Below are 5,325 nucleotides of genomic sequence, written 5' to 3' on the forward strand. Positions count from 1 at the left end.
AGAATTTTTAAGACATTTCCTACAGTACGCTCATCATTAAAACATATTCTGGATTACTCATTTCATCAATGCTACGTACTAGCTATAACTTTTAATACACCGAAGTTTGGAGGGAGTTCTAGTATCTCTTTCACCATAAAAGGTAAAGGTTCCCTTGCTCGAAAGCCAGTCGAATCCGACTCTAGGGTTGCGGTGCTCATCTCCGTTTCAAGCCGAAGAGCCAGCGCTGTCCGAAGACGTTTCCGTGGTCACGTGGCCGGCATGACTAAACACCAAGGCGCACGGAACACTGTTACCTTCCCACCGAAGTGGTACCTATTTATCTACTTTCAATTTCTTGCTTTCGAACTGCTAGGTATGGTCTCACCATAGAAAACAAGAAACATTGTGTTCAAAATCCACTTCCTGATATCGTATATATTCAAAACCCGTTCTCCTTGTTTTAACGCACCATCCTACAGTTGTACGCCTTACAATATGTTTACAAATACATTTGTTCTTCAGCAAACAAGTCCGCTGGGAAAAAAAGCCATGCTGCCGTGGGCGGAGCTTGCTGACTTCACTGAACAGCCCCACCAAAGTCCCACCTGTTTAATTTCCATCCCTTCATTCCAGCGTGGTGCCAGACCCAGGTTCAAATCCCCCCACTCCGCACTGGGAGCTCGCCAGGCAATTCATGCACACACGCACTCAACCTAACCTACCCCACAGGGTCGTTCTGAAGATAACATGGAGAGGAAAGGGACGGTGTGAGAAAGTCCAAATAACATACACATGAAGCAAACAAGTAAATTACTGTGGGCAACACAGGAAGGTGTCTCAGGCGGTCCCACCTTCTTTTAATCGCCAGACTCTTCTCTTCGATCTGACTCACCTTTGCTCCAAAGAGGATACACGATTCTTCCCCTGCCGTTTGATCCTCACGACAAACATATGAGTTAAGTGCGACCCTGTCCACGGGCACCTAAAGCACAAATTTCCTTTCCACTTCCTCCACTAGAGAGCCAGTTTAGTGTAGTGGTTAAGAGCGGTAGACTGTAATCTGGAGAGCCGGGTTCGACTCCCGACTCCTGCGCCATATGCAGCCAGCTGGGTGGCCTTGGGTCAGTCACAGTCAATGTTCCCTCTAAGCTGTGTAGCCTTGTGAGCAAAACTTCTACTTTGTGAGCTACTGGCATTAAAGCTGTGAGCGAGCTATTTGGCTGCTGCTTAAATTAGTTTGCTCTGGAGCCATCCTTCCTGAGCCAAGACAGAAATGTGTGAGCCGGAGGCTAAAAAACTGTGAGCCAGCTCACACTAACTCAGCTTAGAGGGAACACTGGTCACAGTACTCAGAGGTCTCTCAACTTCACCCACATCACAGAGTGTATGTTGTGGGGAGTGGAAGGGAAGGAGACTGTAAGCCGCTCTGAGACTCTGAGTGAAGGGCAGGGTATAAAACCAACTCTTCTTCTTGAGTCAGTCACAAGTTCTCTCAAAGCTGTTCTCTCAAGAGCAGTTCTCTCAGAGTTCTCTCAGCCCCACCTACCTCACAGGGTGTCTGTTGTGGGGAAAGGAAGGGAAAGGAGATCGTAAGCCGCTCTGAGACTCTGAGTGAAGGGTGAAGTATAAATCCAATTCTTCCTCTTTTCCTTCTTCTTCTGTCAGTCACAGTTCTCTCAGAGCTCTCTCGGCCCCGCCTACCTCACAGGGTGTCTGTTGTGGGGAGGGGAAGGGAAAGGAGTTTGTAAGTTGCTCTGAGACTCCGAGTGAAGGGTGCGTTATAAAACCAACTCTTCTTCTTCTTCCTCCTCCTCACAACAGCCCTGCAGGGTAGGGTAGGCCACAACCTGACCAACGTTCTACCCAGCACGTTTCATGGCTGAGCAGGGATCATGACACCCATGAAAACCCAGCTGGGTGTTTTGGGCTGATGACACAAGGCCAAGCGAGGACCTTTGTGGACACAAGGCGCCAACTGAAATCCAGTCCCCGAGGGAAACAACAGTCCTGTTTTCTTAAGGCCCGAGCACGTTGCTTTTTCCAGCGAGCGGGCAAGGCTGTTCCCGATGGAACTTTCCCCCAGCTCCTTGCAGCCGCTCGGTTTTCAGAGGCGCCGTGTGTATTTACACAGCTTTAATTCAGGGCAGGGAAAGACCCAGCTCTGCTTTTGAATATACAGCTCTCTCCTAACACAGCCGCTGCACCGTTGCCCACAGGGCAGTTCATTTCGACCAGACGGCATCAATTCACAGTCAGTGCAGTCCCGATAATAAATCTGCTCTTAATGGCCGAGGGTCAACTGGCAGAGGTAAGTCTGGGACTCGAAAGCAGCTTGGAACATCAATTGCCCCTTTTCTCATAACAACCCTGCGAGGTCGGCCGGGCCGAGAGCTTGTGACGGGCCCAAAGTGACCCCAGCGAGCTTCTGTGGTGGAAGCCGGGATTCGAACTTTGGTCTCCCAGGATCATATGAACACGCCTTACACTGAGTCAGACCATCAGTACATCAAGGTCAGTATTGTCTACTCAGACAGGCAGCAGTTCTCAGGCGGAGTTCTTTCACATCACCTACTACTTGATCCTTGAACACTAGCTATACCACACCGGCTATCATGAGTTACTATAACAGCGAAAGAAATTTTGGTGTAGTGGTTAGAATGCAAGATTAGCACAGCGTAATTCTAAACACCACTCCTAGGATTTTGGGGCAATAACAGAGAAATGTTTTGGCGCCTGGCTTGTAGGCCTTCCGGGGTTTCTGGTTGACCAGTGTGTCGGATCCTGAACTTGAAGGACCACTGTTTGGGCCTTTGGGGGAAAGGCGGAGAAGAAGAAGGTGGTGGAGGAGATTGGATTTATACCCAGAGTATCAGAGCATCTTACAATCTCCTTTCCCTCCCCCTCCCCACAACAGACACCCTCTGAGGTAGGCGGGGCTGAGAGAGCTCTTTCAAGGACTGCTCTTGAGAGAACAGCTCCGAGAGAACTTGTGACTGACCCAAGGTCCCACCAGCAGCTGCATGTGGAGGAGCGGGGAATCAAACCCGGTTCTCCCAGATTACGAGTCCGCACTCGTAACCGCCACACCAAACTGGCTCTCAAGGCCCGCTGACAGCCACAAGCGTAGATGGCTCTTTTTGAAAATATAGGCAAGTTTAAGAAGAATGGGTCTACTAACAGCTATTAGCAATGGCAATTAAATGGAGCCTCCATGTTCAAAGGCAGGAGACCTTTGAATACAGTTGTTCACAAGGAGCCGGTCTTCAGGCCTCACTAATGTCGGGGGTCGTGGAAACAGGATTCCCGGACTATCAAGATCTTTTGTGTGATCCCACAAGCCACCAAAGATTGCAAGATGAAATCCTCAAGAGCAATGGTGGAATAAACCACCATATAAGTGGTGCAAGATCTTTTTTCAATTAGGACCAAAAAGCTGCCCCCAAACCAAGGAACTGGATTTCAAGTGCTTCAGAACTCTGCATCAGACTGGATGAAGGAGAAGGGAAAGAGAGATTTGAATTCGGTAAGGCAGATCAATTTGGCCTCTATTGACGCTTCAGGCCTGAATTACAACACAACAGAAGGGTTTCCCATATTTCGCTTCTGCCATGCAAGGGGCCCGGATGCCCAACGCTGGAAAAGGTTGACTTTCTCAACGGGAGTCTCCAGGGCACCCGGAAAGTTCTATTTTGCGCCCAGTGCTAGAGCTGCAAAACACTCGTTTACCGTCTAAACATCGCCATAAATCTGCGGGCCCTGGATAGACTGCAGAGTCTGTTAATGTTTAAACAAATAATTTTTGAACGAACTGAAACCGGCAGCTTTACCCAACGAAACGTACATCCTTACCCCGCACCAACTAAATCGAGTGAAGCAGGTGACGCTCCTGGATCCAAGGAGGCCTGAAGGTTCTGGGGTTCCGGCCAGCCCGGAAATCTCCCCCTTTCTTCCCTCTCTCCCCTTTTCTTATCCCAAACGGCCAGTTCAACGTAGCGACCCTTGAAATCTCGTTTCCCACTCGGTGACAATCTGGTCGGGCCTAACGAAAAGGTGTCCGCTACCCTGCTGCCATCCGTGGACGAATGCCAAACCGACACCTTCCCACGACATACTTTCGCACTCAGGGAATCTTTCCCGAGCACAAAATGTATGCAGACACCCACACTTGAAAGTGTGCGCGTGTGTGGGGGGTTCAGGTCGATCTTTCCATGGCAACGTTTCTCCTACGAGCGGAGCGGTGGGATAAGGAGGAACCCAGCGCGATCCAGCCAACAGCGACGATGCGCGTTACGCGATCGTATTCTGCACGCAAGGACCGGCAGGGCAAGGCGACTCCGCTAAGAGAAGCAAACCGAGCAACCTGTTATCTTTGCTTGTTCGCACGAGCAACGAATGGAAATGTGCAAACTCGCTTCGGGAAGCTTGCTCAATTGTGTCCTCACTGGATACCCTTGGGAATACCGTCTCTCGGTATGCCAACAGGGAGCCAGGACCTACTCTGCAGGGCTGTCGTGCGAAATAGAACGACTGGAAAAAAATGAACCCATCAGAAAGCTCTCGCCGGACTCTGCCTGCCTGATGTTATCTGTGCGAGTTCCTGCTTAATGCTGTCGGTCGTCCACAGGAAGCTGACCACGGCTGACCTACAAACGTGGTATTCCATTCCACCGGAGATTTGCCAAACCCCAAAACTGTGGGACTCTTCCTGGAAGCTGGAACCCGAAAATCTTCTAACTGGTCTGCTTGCCATGAGTGAGGCAGAACCGCCATCAGATACAGAAACTTCACAGAAGAATATTCTCTCTTTTCTCCTTTCAGCCACAAACAATTAACATAGGTGAATGGGGGGGAATCCATGAGATCCAGCAACTTTCGGAGGTCTGCTTGTAAATCTCATCTTTCGAGCATTCAGAAGGAATGATTAGGAAGCGTCAAAAATTCGGCAAAGCTAGGATCTACAGGGCGTTCAGTGACCTGACAAGGAAAATACTCTGCGCGCGCTCAGAGGCATCCGTCCCTCAGGACGTTCCAAAACCAGCGTCGAGAAAGAGGCTCTGGAAAACTCGAGCCCTGGAGCAAAAGTTTTCAAAATATGCACTGTCAATTTAAGTTGCCCAGCAGCGGGAAATGGAGCAGTTCTCCAAGTGGGCGAGGGACCTACCCTGCAGGGCCGTTGTGCAAATAAGAACAGTTGCAAAAGGAAATCGGTCAGAAAACTCTTCTCTGGCTCCGGTCCTTAAACTGCCGGGAAATACGCTACAAGCCTTATATCCTCAAACACCTCTCGCTATTCTCAGTGCAAGATTACTGTGACGCTAAATGTACTTTAAGGGCAAACTGAGG

At 49.8% G+C, this 5,325-nt stretch overlaps 1 protein-coding gene across 1 annotated transcript in view; it reads right to left on the reverse strand.

Annotated features, from left to right (window-relative positions):
- LOC107117313 (cytoplasmic phosphatidylinositol transfer protein 1-like) overlaps positions 1-5,325 on the reverse strand; it is a 63,372-nt gene that overhangs the window by 56,473 nt on the left and 1,574 nt on the right. The gene's annotated exons all lie outside the window — the stretch shown is intronic.

The sequence above is a fragment of the Gekko japonicus genome, unplaced genomic scaffold (genome assembly GCF_001447785.1).
Source record: "Gekko japonicus isolate JY-2015 unplaced genomic scaffold, Gekko_japonicus_V1.1 scaffold513, whole genome shotgun sequence".
Taxonomy (NCBI): Eukaryota; Metazoa; Chordata; class Lepidosauria; order Squamata; family Gekkonidae; genus Gekko; species Gekko japonicus.